The sequence below is a fragment of the Myotis lucifugus genome, unplaced genomic scaffold, assembly GCF_000147115.1.
Source record: "Myotis lucifugus unplaced genomic scaffold, Myoluc2.0 scaffold_171, whole genome shotgun sequence".
Classification (NCBI taxonomy): domain Eukaryota; kingdom Metazoa; phylum Chordata; class Mammalia; order Chiroptera; family Vespertilionidae; genus Myotis; species Myotis lucifugus.
The window spans coordinates 70,689-86,215 of NW_005871219.1; the positions used below are offsets into that span (position 1 = coordinate 70,689).

The 15,527-nt window shown below is 40.6% G+C and overlaps 1 pseudogene; it reads right to left on the reverse strand.

Moving 5' to 3' along the window:
- Window positions 1-5,582: 5,582 nt before the first annotated feature.
- The window catches only part of LOC102425884, a 42,658-nt pseudogene continuing 32,713 nt past the window's right edge, over window positions 5,583-15,527 (reverse strand).

Consider the following 15,527-nt stretch of genomic DNA (forward strand, 5'->3'; position numbering starts at 1 on the left):
GCTTACAAGTCAAATATTAGCAGTTCTTTGATTAACTGCACTTTTATATTTTTAAGAATAAATTTTAAAATCTAATAATTAACTTTAAACCATGTTTTTTCTGCCCAGGGAAACTGAGAAGCAAACTTGTATTAAAAAATGACTACTGGTGGAAAGCTGATTTCAAAGGTACCAACTTTTGGCCGCTTGACCTTTGCTGGGAAGGTCTGATAGCAAAAGTTGTAGCCATTGAAATGCAAATTTAGCATTCCTAAAGATGGCTGCTGGTGGGAATTGTATTACCTGCATGCTAAAGGAAGGGCGTGTCTACCCCTCCCTCCACCAAAAAAGGGTGTAGCTTTAAACTTTTTTAATGGCAAGAGACCTTAAACTTTCAGAGCTTTAAATCTTAGGTAGCAAATTAAATACTTAGCATTTTTCAGATCAATACTTTTACATTTAAGGATACATTTCAAATAAAATATAAGGCATTTTCAATTAATAGATTAACTTCTATCATTTAGACTTCATACTAGGCATACTCAGATCAACATTTCAGTATTATAAATCTCAATACTTTTAGATGATTTAAACTTAAAAGTTTTTAAGTTTCCAGCCAATAAGCCTGGCATAACTGCTAAGTTTCAAAATGGTCACAATTTTCCTGCTGGGGAAGTCAAGAAGTAAATCCAAAAGGTGTAGCCATTGAAATGCAAATTTAGCATTCCTAAAGATGGCTGCTGGCGGGAATTGGATTACCTGAATCGCCTTGGGAAACCAGCCTGTATTTCTCAGGTTCATCTCCGCCATTTTTAAGGCCAAAACAGTCTCGGTTTTTATTCTGTACACAGCAAAAGTTCAAGTTCAGCTCAAAACTATGCGCACTCGTTTTTAAACTGGCCTTTTCCCTTTACATGTGCACAGAAATCCCAGAAGCATTTATGAATTTGTAAAAGCTTTAAGTCATTAGCTGGAAAAAAAGATAAAGATGGCAAAGATGAAGAGAAGAAGTGGCTTTCTTGGGGAGTGGCGTCCATATTGGATGGCCACGTGGCTTCCCCCACCTCCTTGTTTCTTAGGGGGAAGATTCAGTAATGGTCTGGCATTTACTCTTTTTATTTTATTTATTTTTCAATTTTTATTTATTTTTAAAGGAAAGAAAAGATTTTTAAAGATAAAGAATCATTGGCAGTTGCTGAGAAATTCCTTTAATCCTTTTCTACTTGGTTACAAGTAGTTTACACGTGGAGGCAGAGGAGGTGCAGATGGTATTCTTAGAGACTCGCACCCTTCCACTCCAGGCTGTAAGGCCGTGGCTGCACCCCACTTAGACATTCATAAACTCTCCTGTGCTGAATCAAGGCCATCGCCAATTAAAATAGGAATTTTCTCTGGACTTTTTGCTGAGTATTGGTCACACAACTGCTTTCTAACCTTTTCCCAGGTTTCATCAACAAAGCTTAAGAAAGAAATCAAGAATATGACTACAATTAACAGAGCATAGTTTAAAGCATACTTATAAGTATTTGAGAGTAGAGATCTCTTTCCCGAGACTCTGAATTACCCATATTTTACACCCGGTTGATTCAATTCACACAATACACTCCTTACCTTCAATCTGTCGCGTGCGCACTTCTAGGAGCGATCCCCTCGCTTTCTTCTCTTGCCTCCTTAAACAATCCCTGTTCGGCGCGCCAAATGTGGTGGGCTGTTTCTGTTTCCCGCGACCCGCATGGGAAAACGACAGGTTCTTGAGCGGAGGAGCTGGGGATTAAGAAATTAAAGAAAGATCAAGATGCAGAAATAGATTTTAAGCTGGGGCCAGGTGGGCGCCATCCTCTCTGATGGAGAGGTGGCAAAGCGGCTGAGCCACACAGCAGGTTTATTTTAAAGGCCTAGATTTACATATCTAGTTCCGCCCCTGCCTGATTAACATGTCCAGCCTTATTGGGGAAGCATGTTCCCAGGGCGTGGCTGCCTATGCTCTGAGTTCAGCTGACAATAATAAGAAAATGCCTAGGTGCCTCCCAGGCAGCCCTCTACAATATATATATACACTAGTGGCCCAGTGCATGAAATTCATGCACAGGAGGGGTGGGGGAAAGGTGTACCTCAGTCTGGTCTGCACCCTCTCCTATCTGGGACCCCTCGAGGGATGTCTGACTAAACCAGCAATCAGACATCCCTCTCGCAATCTGGGACTGCTGGCTCCTAACCACTCACCTGCCTGCCTGCCTGATTGCTCCTAACCACTCTGCATGCCAGCCTGCTTGCACCCAACTGGCCCCGCACTGGCCTGATTACCCCAAACTGCCCTCTGTGCCAGCCTGATCACCCCCAACTGCCCCCCTGCTGGCCTGCTCACCCTAACTGCCCCTCACCCTCGCTGGCCTGATCACCCACAACTGCCATCCCATCCTGGTCTGATCACCCACAACTGCCCTCCCCTTGTGGCCCCTAAGCACCTCTACCTCGGCCCCGCCACCATGGCTTTGTCCAGAAGGTCTCCTGGAAGGTCTCCCAGTCTAATTAGCATATTACCCTTTTATTAGTATAGCTAGAGGCTTGGTGCATGGGTGAGGGCCGACTGGTTTTCCCTGAAGGGTGTCCCGGATCATGGTGGGGGGTTCCCTTTGGGGGAAAGCGGCCTGGGAAGAGGGGCTGTTGTGGTTTGCAGGCCAGCAACGCCCCCATTGGGGTGGGGGTCCCCACTGGGGCTGGTGCTAGCCTGGGTGAGGGGCTGAGGGCTGTTTTCAATCTGGCGACACCCCACAGCAGGGACCCTCATCCCATGGGGGTGTGGCCAGCCTGGGTAAGGGGCTGGGGGCCATTTTCAGTCTGGCCACACACCCTTCAGGGTGGAGTGTCTGCTGGGGTGCCTGGCTAGCCTGGGTGAGGGGCTGATGGCTGTTTGCAGGCTAGCCATGCCCCCCAGCAGGGACCCTCACCCCATGGGAATGTGGCCAGCCTGGGTAAGGGGCTAAGGACCTTTTTCAGTCTTTCCATGCCCCCCAGAAGGGACCCTTACTTTGATGGTGGCATGGCCAGCCTGTGTGAGGGCTGAGGGCCGGTCACAGGCCCCTCCCTCAGCAGCCTGCCCTGATGACCCAAGCCTCCCAGGCCCACAGGTCCCTCATTAAGCCTCCAGCCAGGGCAGGAGGGAAGCTTGGGTTGCCCCTGGCAACCCAGGCCTCCCTGAACTCTGGTCTGCTCCGTGGATGCTGCCTAGACGCCCCTCCTTAGGTGCCAGCCCAGGCAAGTGGGAAGCTTGGCTTCCTTTGTCGCTGGGGTGACCCAAGCCTCCTGCCTGCTCTGGCTGGCTCCTTGGACTCAGCCATCCTTGTCTCATTAATTTCCATACTCACTCCTGATTGGCTGGTGGGTGAGGCTTGTGGGCATCAGGGGGCAATAGTTAATTTGCATGTTTCTCTTTTATTAGTGTAGAGATAGAGATAGAGATAGAGATAGAGATAGAGATAGAGATAGATAGAGATAGAGATAGAGATAGATAGAGATGGAGATAGAGATAGATACATTGTTAAGTCCACACTGAGAGAAAATTTGCCAGGAGGTTTAAGAAATAGATACTGGGGAGAATTCCTCTCAACACCAAACCCCACATATCCCTGAATCTCCCCACAACATACATACAAACACCCATCTTCCTTTACATGGAAAATCTGGGTCCTATTCCCTTCTGTAAATGTGAAGTCAATGCTAAGCTGAGGATATTGAGGAAGAAAAGGAAAGAGGAAGTTAGGGGAGAAGCTGCACAAACTTGCTCATGTAAGAGATGGGTCCACCTTACTATCTAAAACAAATTTCTTTTTGTTGACCTTCGCCCAGACTTTGTGCTGGTGGATTCCATCATTTGTGCACAGCTTGGCCCCTTCCACACATACTCAGGCCAAGTAGAGCCAGTAAAAAACTAGTTTGTTTCATAGTTCCAAACAGGTGGCCCAGGATTGGTCACAGTCAGGTAATGATATTGGCCTATACCAAAGTGCCCCCCCTTCAATAAGTCTGAGAGCTCACACACCTGGTTGTGAGATTTACAACATATCAGAGTATGACCCAATGAACCCACAAGCAATACACCCAGAGGGAGATCTTGGTAGGCACCAGACCATGATGGGGGAAATTCTGCTTTATTGGGTCAGACCCCTCATAGCAGCTTGTACACTGTGGTTGATGTTTATTCTCATAGCCAGCATGAGGGTGAACTCCACCCATGGATGGGACAATATCAATCAAGACTCAACTACAATAGGATGGCTCACATATTCCACACATGGAATATTCCTGGGACACCTAGATCAAGTGACCAGGGAGATTGTGTGACTGAACCACAAAGGTATGCTGACCTAATATTCAGGCAAGTATACCAAGACTGGAGACATTGCAGATCTGCCTAATACACAGACACAAATATAAGGAGGCAGCCACACTGGGGAGACAAAGAAACAAGCTCCAAACAAAAGAACAGGAGAAATCACAAGAAAAAGGAGTAAATGAAATGGAGGCAAGCCATCTAACTGATACAAAGTTCAAAACAACGATTATAAGGATGATGAAGGAACTTAGTGAGAACTTCAACAGAGAGATAGCAAGCATAAAAAAGGACATACTGGTAGAAACCATAAAGAAGAACCAGTCAGAAATGAAGAATACAATATCTGTGATGAAGAATACACCAGGATGAACCAACAGGAGATTTGGTGAAGCAAATAATCAAATCAGCAATTTAGAAGACATGATAGTGGAAATCATCAAATCAAAGCAGCAAAAAGAAAAAATAATTTTTAAAAGTGAGAATAATCTTAGGTATTTCTGGAACAATATGAAGCATAAAAACATTCCCATCATAAGGACACCAGGAGAAAAGAGAGAGCAAGAGATTAATAACCTATTTTTAAAAATAATGACTGAAAACTTTTCTAATTTGGTGAAGAAAAAAGACACACAAGTCCAGGAAGTGCAGAGAGTCCCTGACAAGATGAACCCCAAATGGCCCACACCAATGTGCATCATCATTTAAATGGCAAAGCATAGAAACGAAGAGTGGATCTTAAAAAATAGCAACAAAAAGACCTATAAGGGAGCTCCCATAACACTACCAGTTAATTTCTCAATAGAAACTTTCAAGGCCCGAAGAGATTGGTATGAATTATGCAACTCCGTGAAAAGTAAGGCCCTACAAGCATGATTACTCTACCTAGAAAAGTTATCATTTAAAATTGAAGGAGAGATAAAAGGCTTCCAAGGCAAGAAAAAGCTCAAGGAGATCATCACCACTAAACTAGTGTTAGAAGAAAAATTTAAGGAACTTCTCAAAGAAGCAACAATTAAATAAAGGAACATAGGTGTAAATTTAAAAAATGTCAATAAATACATCCTTATCAATAATCAATTTAAATGTATGAAATTGATAAATGGATGAACGGCTCCAATCAAAGGGCATAAGGTAGCTGAATAGATGACAAAACAAGACTGATATATATTCTGTATACAAGACACTCCCCACAGAATGAAAGACAGACAGAGACTGAAAGTAAATGGATGAAAAATATATTTCATGAAATGAAAATGAAAAAAGAGAAAAGCTAAGATAGCACATTTATATCAGGCAAAATACACTTTTTAACTCTGTGCACTGCCTTGAATGCCCAGTGACTCCCAGTCTCCTTCAGGTCTTGCTTTTGCTCTTCAATGTGCTCTTGAACTGTGGCCAAGTAGCACCTGTGCTCTTCTACTAGGGTGCTGTCCCCTCCCTGGGGCACCTGTGCATTGCAGAAGAGGTCATTTGTGTAGTAGTTACCTTGGTTATCCCTCTCCAAGTTCTCAACCACAGCCATCAGCTTCTCCAGCTGCTCCCTCTGCTCCTCCCCTGTGGCCTGGTTGTTGAGGCCACAGTATCTATTTTCACACTCATGGACCAGGATCTGCAGGTTGTGGTTGTCTGTTTTGACTACATACTCATCCAAGGACATGTCCCCTAAGTCCTCCTTGTGGGTGAAGAGGACCACCACATGTCTCATGGCTCCTTCCCCAATGACCTCCTTCACCCGACTCACTGCCACTGTGTCCCGGGCAGTGAAGCGCCCCAGCTGTGTCACCAGCAGAAGCACATGGGGCCCCTGGGGCTGAGAGCACATAGCAGTCCCCGATGTGCTTGTACATCTCTTGGTCCTGGGTCTTGGGTCAAAGATGGAGGGCATGTCAACCACTAGGATGTTCCTTCCATTCCACATGCCTGTGGCCAACTGGCACGTCCCAGCCACGGCCTGGGCCCCCAGCCTGGACACAAACACAGGCTGACAGAGTATGCTGTTCCCAGTGGCACTTTTTCCACAACCAGATTTGCCCACCAGGATGAGTCTCAGTGAGGAAGATGATGCAAACTGGTTATCTTCTACACTGCCTGAATAAGAAAAAAAAATTGTGTGTCTTATTAAGCTAGGGTTGCTTCCGATTTTTCAGTCATGGACACTCATGGGATCTCATTAAAGCTGTTAATCTCCCTCCCAGGAATCTATCATATCTAAATACATACACAAATTTCCAACAACTTTAGGAGGTTCTCAGGTCATAGGAAGTCTACATAGGAAGTCGACTTTGGACCCATAGCCAACAGTATGAACTACTACACTGAGGAGGTTGCTCCAAGTCCTTCATCAAGTCCAGGGGAAGACAGTTTTTCTGAAAGAAAAGTGGTCCCTGTGTTTCTGCAGGGATGGTGCCTGGCCCAGTTTCATGTTAAATAAATGTGAGATTAGAAGGATACAAAGGGTGAGAAGTCACAAGTGGGAAAATATTACTACCTCTTTTCACTCAAAAAATAACCAGAAACACTTGTGTAGAAGTAAGTGCTCAACATATTTATTCACCTAAACCTTGGGAGAAAAGGAAGTGTCAGCTTTGACCTTCCACCAAGGACGAGCTGAGGTCCCTGGGTCTCTGTTCTTTGGGTGGGGAGTTCTCTGCTTGAAATTGAAACAACAGAAAGGTCATAGATACTGTCAAAGGCAAAGCCTGAGAGATGACTCAGGATGGGTGGTTGAAGAGGATGGAAGTTAAAACCATTAGTAGTACATGGGATGGAAAGGTCACCTACTTGGCTGATTGATTACAGGAAGTTAACAAAAGTGGTGTTGGAGAGGGTGACACTGAGCCAGGAGCTAAAACCTTCAAGGGACCAAGAAGGCTGAGAACCTGAGGAGTTCTAGAATTCTATGAGCCCAAATGGATTCCAAGTTCATTGCAGTGTTTTAAAATCTATTATTTTATTTCTTCTACTCTGTGTTGGCTCTTCCTTTTCTGCAGTGTTCTGGGATGTTTTGTAGCATGCATGATTAGTAAATCTTTCTGGGAGATATTTCCGTTTTCTGCTCAAAGTGGACAAGGAAAGAGAACATTTATTCACAATTCAGTTCAAAACCCTGCAACTTCTGACCTGAAGTTTCATTTCCACATTTTCCACACATCATGTGCACAGAGAGCATTATACTGAAGGGGTCAGGTGGAGATGAGGGTGAAGGTGGTTGGGAAGGTAAAGAAGAAATGAGGACCTACTTTTTCTTCTTCAGTTTAAAACACTGGGTTTCTGTCACTGTGTTTGAGGTGAGGAAACAGTGCCTCTTGCAGGCTTTCTTACCTTCAGCCTTAGTTCCATATCTGCTCTTCGGAAGTCGTTCCATCCTCTTCCAGAATAAAAACAGGAAAAGAATAAAAAGTAAGTGTCCACATTGAGCTGGTAAGGCCTGAAGTCACCTCAAGTTCAGACTCCAAAGAATAATTCTCCATCGAGGAACCATTTCCATTGCTAGTTTCCTAACTCAAATTATGCCCTCAAAAGTCTACACATAACTTTAAGCGAACCTGGTGATGCTAACACAATGCACTGTGAACACAATGCTTGGTCCCTTTTTTTTCTTCTGTCTCAGCTTACAGGAAAGCAGGAAGTATTTTAAAACCAATCCATGGCTTACGTCCCTCCAACTGGAAAAGGCATGAAGTGAAAAAGGCATTCCTTATGGAAGAAGGAGGGGAACATTATCTTATTTTGTGTTTTGGAATCCTAATAGGCTTTCTGGAAACAGTACTCCCTCTCATGTCAGTCCTTGAAGGACTCATGTCCCAGATCCAACCGTCTCCAGGGAAGGTGCACTGTACTTTTCCTGTTGGCCACTGCATACCCATGTGACACAAAGCATGTTGGGCACTGGAAATTCTCATTACTTCAAACAAGCCAATGTCATTTACAGCATGGTAATTTTTTTCCTCTGTTATAGTAAGTTTGTTGTTAGCCCCCTGAGCAGCTGGTGGAGAGAATGGGGTGCCATATCCAAAGAGAAAGAATCAGCACTGAGCACAAATTTAAGAAAAACTCACTTCTTGCTCAGTGTTTAATCAAATGTTTTTCCTGGCTGGCTCTGAGGTCCTTGTCTCCCAGTGATCACCATTTTGTGTCCCAGTAGATTTAAACAGAAATTGGCACAACCATTGGCATGAATTGGCATAAATGTCTCATTCAAATGAGGCATAATATTGCGTCACTCATTTTTGTGTTAGAAAAGACAAGATGTTACATACCTAAGATGAGGTTATATTTACTTATTCAGTTTTAAGTATTAAGCAGTTGTGAAACAAGTTTTTAAGTGAACTTATGAAAAAATAAAACCACAATTTGCAATGAACAAATGTAAGTACTTTGGCAGTTTTACTGCAGATATTCTATTTGATTAAAAAGTTAACACATTACACATGAATTTCATTTATGTTTTTCTCCCTCCCTCTGCCCTTCAGAGGCAACCAATATTCTGAGCTTTTTGTGTATCATCTCATGTGAGTATTTACACTCCTACATTCACATGTATCTGTAGATAATATCTAATACTGATTTTGTATCTTAAGCTTTTACATAAAAGATGTTATTTGTATAAAATTGTATCCAATTTTTTATTAACAAACTTTTAATCTGTTCCAAAATATATGCTTCCTGCAAAAATAATCCCCACATACTGCATATCTCTGTGCAACAATTGATGGATGGCTTTCATCTGACTAGATATTGTCAATATGACTTGAGACCCCTATGCCAATTCTCATTGACACAAGCCATGTGTGAGAAGTCCCCAAATCTGCACTTGCACTTGGTGATATTCCACTGTTAATTTTTTATCACCTTACGGACATACATAATGATGTCTTCGTCCATTTACAAATCCATTTTACTGATTACCATTGAATTTAAAAGTGGTTTTCATAGTTTGTTTGCTATTCAGGTTGCTTCTGTTATATAGAAATGTTTGCACACTTTTCTATTAATTTAGTGGGATTTTTTTTTTTGGCCCTCCATAGGTAAACCTCAGATGGGTTCTGGCAGCTGGAATCTGTCAGCTAACTGCAAACTTAATTTTCTTTTCTTCTCTTGCTTTTTTATGCTGTACATTAGATTGCTAGAACGACACAAACTACTGAAGGTGACTCAAGCCAAAATAAAATTGAAAAGAGGTTAAATTAAAATAAAAACCTACAACCGAAGAAAAGCCCAGTACCAGATGGCTTCACTAGTGAATTCATTAAACATTTAAAGAATTAACACCAATACATTACAGACACTTTCAAAAACCAGGAGAGGAGGAAGTACTTCATCATTCACTCCATGAGGTCAGTATCCTTCAAAGATACTGCAAGAAAAAAAACTACACACCAATATCCTTTATGAATATAGACATAAGAATCCTCACCAAAATAGTAGCAAATTGAATGAGGCAACTTACAAATACAAGTACATATGTGAGAAGTATGTACTATATATAAGTATAGATATCTGGGATTTATACTATAGTTTACTTATTGAATTACACCCCAATATCCACTATGTCCAAGGCCCTCAACTATTTGTTAGTCATATGTCAGTTGAGTGTCCCCCACTCCTTGATGACTTGGTGAAATTGGTCCAAACTACCATTACACAGCATGGAAGACTTCACAGTCCTCCCCTCTGTTTCTAAGAGTTCCCCTTTGTTTTCTTCAGCCTCTCCTGTTGCCTCATTCCTATGACATTGTACCCTGTTTTTACTTCAGGCTGTGACTCTGAAGACCCCACGTGCACCATTTTTACTGTTTCTTAAAACACACTAGTATTTATGCAGAACTATTCATATTCAGCTATTTCGTTTTTAGTTTTAGAAACTTTACTGGAAATGCTACAGAATACAAGATTCAGCACACATTCTTTCTCATTCTGATGACTCTCTTCTCTTTGCTCTTCCCTCTTTTTCCCCCTCTAATTTTTAAGACGCTTTTATTTGTGTATATGAGATTCTGTCCCTTAGTGGATAAAAATCATGTCTCTTTTAGACACTCCAGCTTTGGTTTAGAGAGCAACAAACCAAAACACCTCCCCTCCCTGCTCCCCACTTTATGTTGAAAGGCAGGAATTAGTCAATTTAACAAACATTTTTAAATCTTCCACATATTCAAAATACTGGATAAATTATAGGCAAATATCAAGTGTGGACCAAACGACATTCAGGTTACTCCCATCCCATTTAAAAGAAGACATGTGTGTGATTATTTCTGGTATCCATTTGTTTTCTTGGACTTTTAAGACTCCTTTCAAATCTCCTAGCTGCTGGAAAAGGGCTGTCTGCTTTTGAATTTTCCCCAACTGGTTTTCCTATCAGTTTGCTGGCTGCTGCTAGTTATTTTAGTTGTTTGGTTGCTTTCTCTTTCTTTTTCATTCTTGATTTTCTTTACAGTCTCAAGATGTTGGCTGAGAAAAGCGGTTTTGTGCTGTGCTTCCTGTTTTGCAATTCTGGCCTCATTGTCCTTTGTTTTCTAGGTGACTGGGTTTGAGATTGGCTTATACTTTGCTCTTGTGGTTTCACACTCTGGGTGGCTTCTGGTGCAGCTTGAGACCAGGCACTTGTTTTTTGCTCAGAGCTGGAGTTCTAAAGGTCCTTAAAATATGGGTTCCTCGCTGGGCACTTCACTAACATCTGCCGGATAAGTCACCAAGTCCATTGGAAATACTTGGTCTGAAAATTTCTGCAGGGAAAAGCCACCATAATGCAGAACCTTGTGCCCATTATTCACACATATTCTGGCTCCACCTGTAACAGTTACATTGAGCTCCTCCAATCTGGACACCAAGAAAAGTATGTAAAATTAGAGGCCACTGTTTTGGAAATAAATTGGTGTTTTTTAACACTTCACCCCAACCTTTGTCTTAAATTTAGGATCACATAGCAAAAAGCAACAAGCAAGATGTTACTTTGAGAAGAGTTTGGCTACAAGGCCAAACTCATCATAAAGGGGTCATTTTAGTCATTGAACTATAGCATTTTCTTCATTTGTTGCAAGTAGAAGAGTGTTTGTTTTCCACAGCAGGAAACTATTGTTTGGTTGACATCTGTACTAGTTATTGTTAACTGACCAGCAACTCTTAGATCCTATATCTTCTAACCTGTCTTGGACTTAGTCACTTTGTGGCTAAATTTTCCTGATGTTACTCAAGGCTTTCATGCTTGGATCCTCTATTTAAGCACAAAACATGGTTTAAGCAAGGTAGTTTTATTTTCTTCATCAAGTAAAGGAGATGGAGGATTCACAGACAAAGCTCTGTCTCCCCAAAAGGAGTGCTTTTATACACTATCTGGTTAATTAAACATTGATTTCTTTCCTTTTTTTATTTTTTTTTATTGATTAAAGTATTACATATGTGTCCTTATCGGCCGATTGCCCACTGCCCCTCCCACTCATGCCCTCACCCCCCTGTTGTCTGTGTCCATTGGTTAGGCTTATATGCAAGTATACAAGTCCTTTGGTTGATCTCTCCCTTTACCCCCATCTTCCCCTAACTTCCCTCTGAGATTTGACAGTCTGATCGATGCTTCTTTGTCTCTGGATCCGTTTTTGTTCATCAGTTTATGTTGTACATTATATTCCATAAATGAGTGAGATCATGTGATATTTATCTTTCTCTGACTGGCTTATTTTGCTTAGCATGATGCTCTCCAGTTCCAACCATGCTGTTGCAAATGGTAAGAACTCCTCCTTTTTTACCGAAGTGTAGTATTCCATCGTGTAGATATACCACAGTTTTTTAATCCACTCATCTGCTGATGGGCACTTAGGCTGTTTCCAAATCTTAGCTATGGTGAATTGTGCTGCTATGAACATAGTGGTGCATATATCCTTTCTGATTGGTGTTTCTAGTTTCTTGGGATACATACCTAGAAGTGGGATTACTGGGTCAAATGGGAGTTCCATTTTTTGTTTTTTGAGAAAACTCCATACTGTTCTTACCTGCATATCAACTTACACCACACACAAAAATAAACTCAAAATGGATAAGTACTTAAACATAAGACGAAAAACCATAAAAATACTAGAGGAGTCCATAGGCAGCAAAATCTCAGACATATGACAAAGCAATTTCTTCACCAATACAGCTCCCAGGGCAATGGAAACTAAAGAGAAAATAAACAAATGGGTCCACATCAAAATAAAAACCTGTTGCACAGCAAAAGAGACTATCAGCAAAACAACAAGAAAGCTCTCTGCATGGGAGAACATATTTGCCAATGTTATCACCAATAAGGGTTTAATTTCCAACATGTACAGGGAACTCACACAACTTAACAAAAGGAAGATAAATAACCCAATCAAAAAAATGTGCAACAGACCTAAATAGACACTTTTCAAATGACGATTAAAGAAGGCCAAGAGACATATGAAAACATGCTCAAAGTCACAAATCATCCATGAGATGCAAATCTAAACATTGATTTCTTCTTTGCGGTTGGCTACAATTGTGGGATTGGGTTGGGTTTCTGTCAAGCTCATCTTGCTTCCCGCTATGCCTACAAAATACTGTGCTACATTTAAACACTTGGCAAGATGCTTTTAGTAAGAGCTTCCATACCTTAAGATTCTTGTCCTAACTAACAATGATATCCACCATAGCATGGTACAGGTTTACTCTAATAACAGGAAATTCACCCTTATTGAAATCCCACTTGAGGGTAGCCTATGATCCTTTTAATGTGCCCTTGATTTCTGTTTGATAATCTTTTGTGGAGGGTTTTTGCATTTATATTTATCAGGGAGATTGGCCTGTAGTTTTTGTGGGGTTTTTTTCTCATGTAGTGCCCTTGTCTGGTTTTGATATCATAGTTATTCTGGCCTCATAAAATGAGTTTGGAAGTTTTCCTTCCTCTGCCTTTTTGGGAGAGTTTGCAAAGGATGTGTAATAATTGTCCTTCAAATGTTTGCTACAATTCACTTGTGAAACTGTTTGGTGTGGGCTTTTCTTTGTAGGGAGATGTTTTATTCCTGCTTCAATCTCCTTACTCATTACTTGCCTGTTCATATTTTTCGTTTCTTTATGACTCAGTCTTGGTAGGTTTTATGCTTCTAGGAATTTTATCCATTTCCTCTAGTTTATCCATTTCTTGGCACATGACTATTCACAGTAGTCTCTTATGATCCTTGAAATTTTTTATATCAATTGTAATGTCTCCTTTTTCATTTATGATTTTATTTATTTGAGCCTTCTTTATTTGAAAATTTTAGTCTAGTTAAATGTTTGTACATTTTGATTATCTTTTTAAAATACAGCTCCTAGGGTTTTTTTGTTGTTGTTGTTTGATTGTTTTTTAATCTTTTCTATTGTTTTTCTTATCTCTGTTTCCTTCCTCTGTTGACTTTAGGTTGGTTTGTTCTCTTTTCTTCTGAGTCCTCAAGGTAAAGTTAAGTTGTTTATTTGAGATCTTTCTTCTTTCTTAATGTTGCGTCTATCATTACACCTTCCTCTTAGAATTGTTTCTGCTGAATTTCATGTTTTTATATGTGTGTTTCCATTTTTATTTCAAAATATTTTTATTTCCTTTCTGACTTCTTTCTTGTATCCATGGGTTGTTCAGGAGTGTATTGTTCAATTTTCATGTTTTTGTGAGTTTTTCCATTTTTCTCCTGTTAGTGACTTCTCTAGTTGAATAATAGTGTAGTCAGAAAAGATATTTAGTGTTTTTTCAATACTCTTAAATTTGCTAAGACTCATTTATAAATATACTATGTCAAGTCACTGAAAAACTGGCTGCTCAGGACTGATTCAAACATTGGTCAGGTATGTAGAAAATAAAAATGGGTGACAACTGGCACCTCAACAAAGGATGGAGCCACCTAAAATCGTGAATAGGTGGATAAACTGAAAATATTTTTATCAATTAAAAATGTCTGCAAAAGCCAATTGATTGTTGAAAGCAAAATAATAATATATGGTTGAGTTTATATTTTCTGTAAATATATAATGTATAACAATAATGCAGAAGGTGGGAAGAGACCTTACAACATATATGATGTGATATAACATTCGCTGAAAGTAGAATATGGTAAGTTAAAGTTGTATATTGTAAACTGTGGAGCAATGAATAAGAAAATCAAATGAGATATAGAATAACGCGAGAGTTGAAATAAAACAGAATTTGAAAAATTCACAAAAAAGCAGAAAAAGGCAAATAAAGGATAGATGGGACAAGCTGAAACAAATAGCAAGAGGATGAATTTAAACACAACCTTATCAATAATCATATTAGATGTAAATTATCCCAATGCTCTAATTGGACAGTCAGATTGGATTTTGAAAAAGCAAGACCCAAATGAATGCTGTCTAAAGGAAATCCCACTTTAAATATAGGGACACAGACAGAGTAAAGGAAAAGAATTCAAAAAGATATACCATGAAAGGGATACACCATGCCCAGATTAGGCACATGAAACCTGCAGGGTCTGTATTAATATCAGACAAAGCAGGCTTCAGAATGATACCATATTTATACCCTGGATACAGAAGGACATTTCATAATGATAAATAGGTTACTTCATCAATAAGACAATAATACTGAATTTTCATGTACCTCATAAATAACTGAGCTTCAAAAAAAATAAAAAGAGAGAGAGCTTCAAAATTCAAGAAGTAAATGCTGACAAAAACAAATGGAGAAATAGTCAAATGCACATTTACAGTTGGAGATTTCAACACTCCTCTGAATTATTTTCCTTTTTTCCTAAATTGAGCACAGACAAGGGAAGAGAAACTGGGTTTTCTAGTTCAGATATCTCCCCACCCAACTCTGACTTGTGGTTTCATTACCACATTTTCCACAGTCTTATCTGAAGAGTTACCTGAGGGACAGAGGAACTCTAAGACTTAGATTTGCTTCCTGATCTCTGGGCAGTGTGTGCCTTGGTGTGTGCCATCTACTCTTTCTAGGCTGCTTTTTCCTCCTTTGTCAGAAATAGACAGCAGCCTCTCCAGTTTAAAGATCTCCTGAAACCACTGTGAGTGGACTGAGGAGGAGACTGTTCACAGTGGTGGTGTTGACAGTGTTCTGTGAGGATGATTGTCAACTCAGCTGGGAACATGTCTTCCCTGACCAGGCTGCTGCTCTCAGAACCTGTATGAAGAGGCTAAATTACACCAGGCCGATCATGCTCACAGAGCTAGCATACCATAAATGATGGGGAAGGGCTGTCCA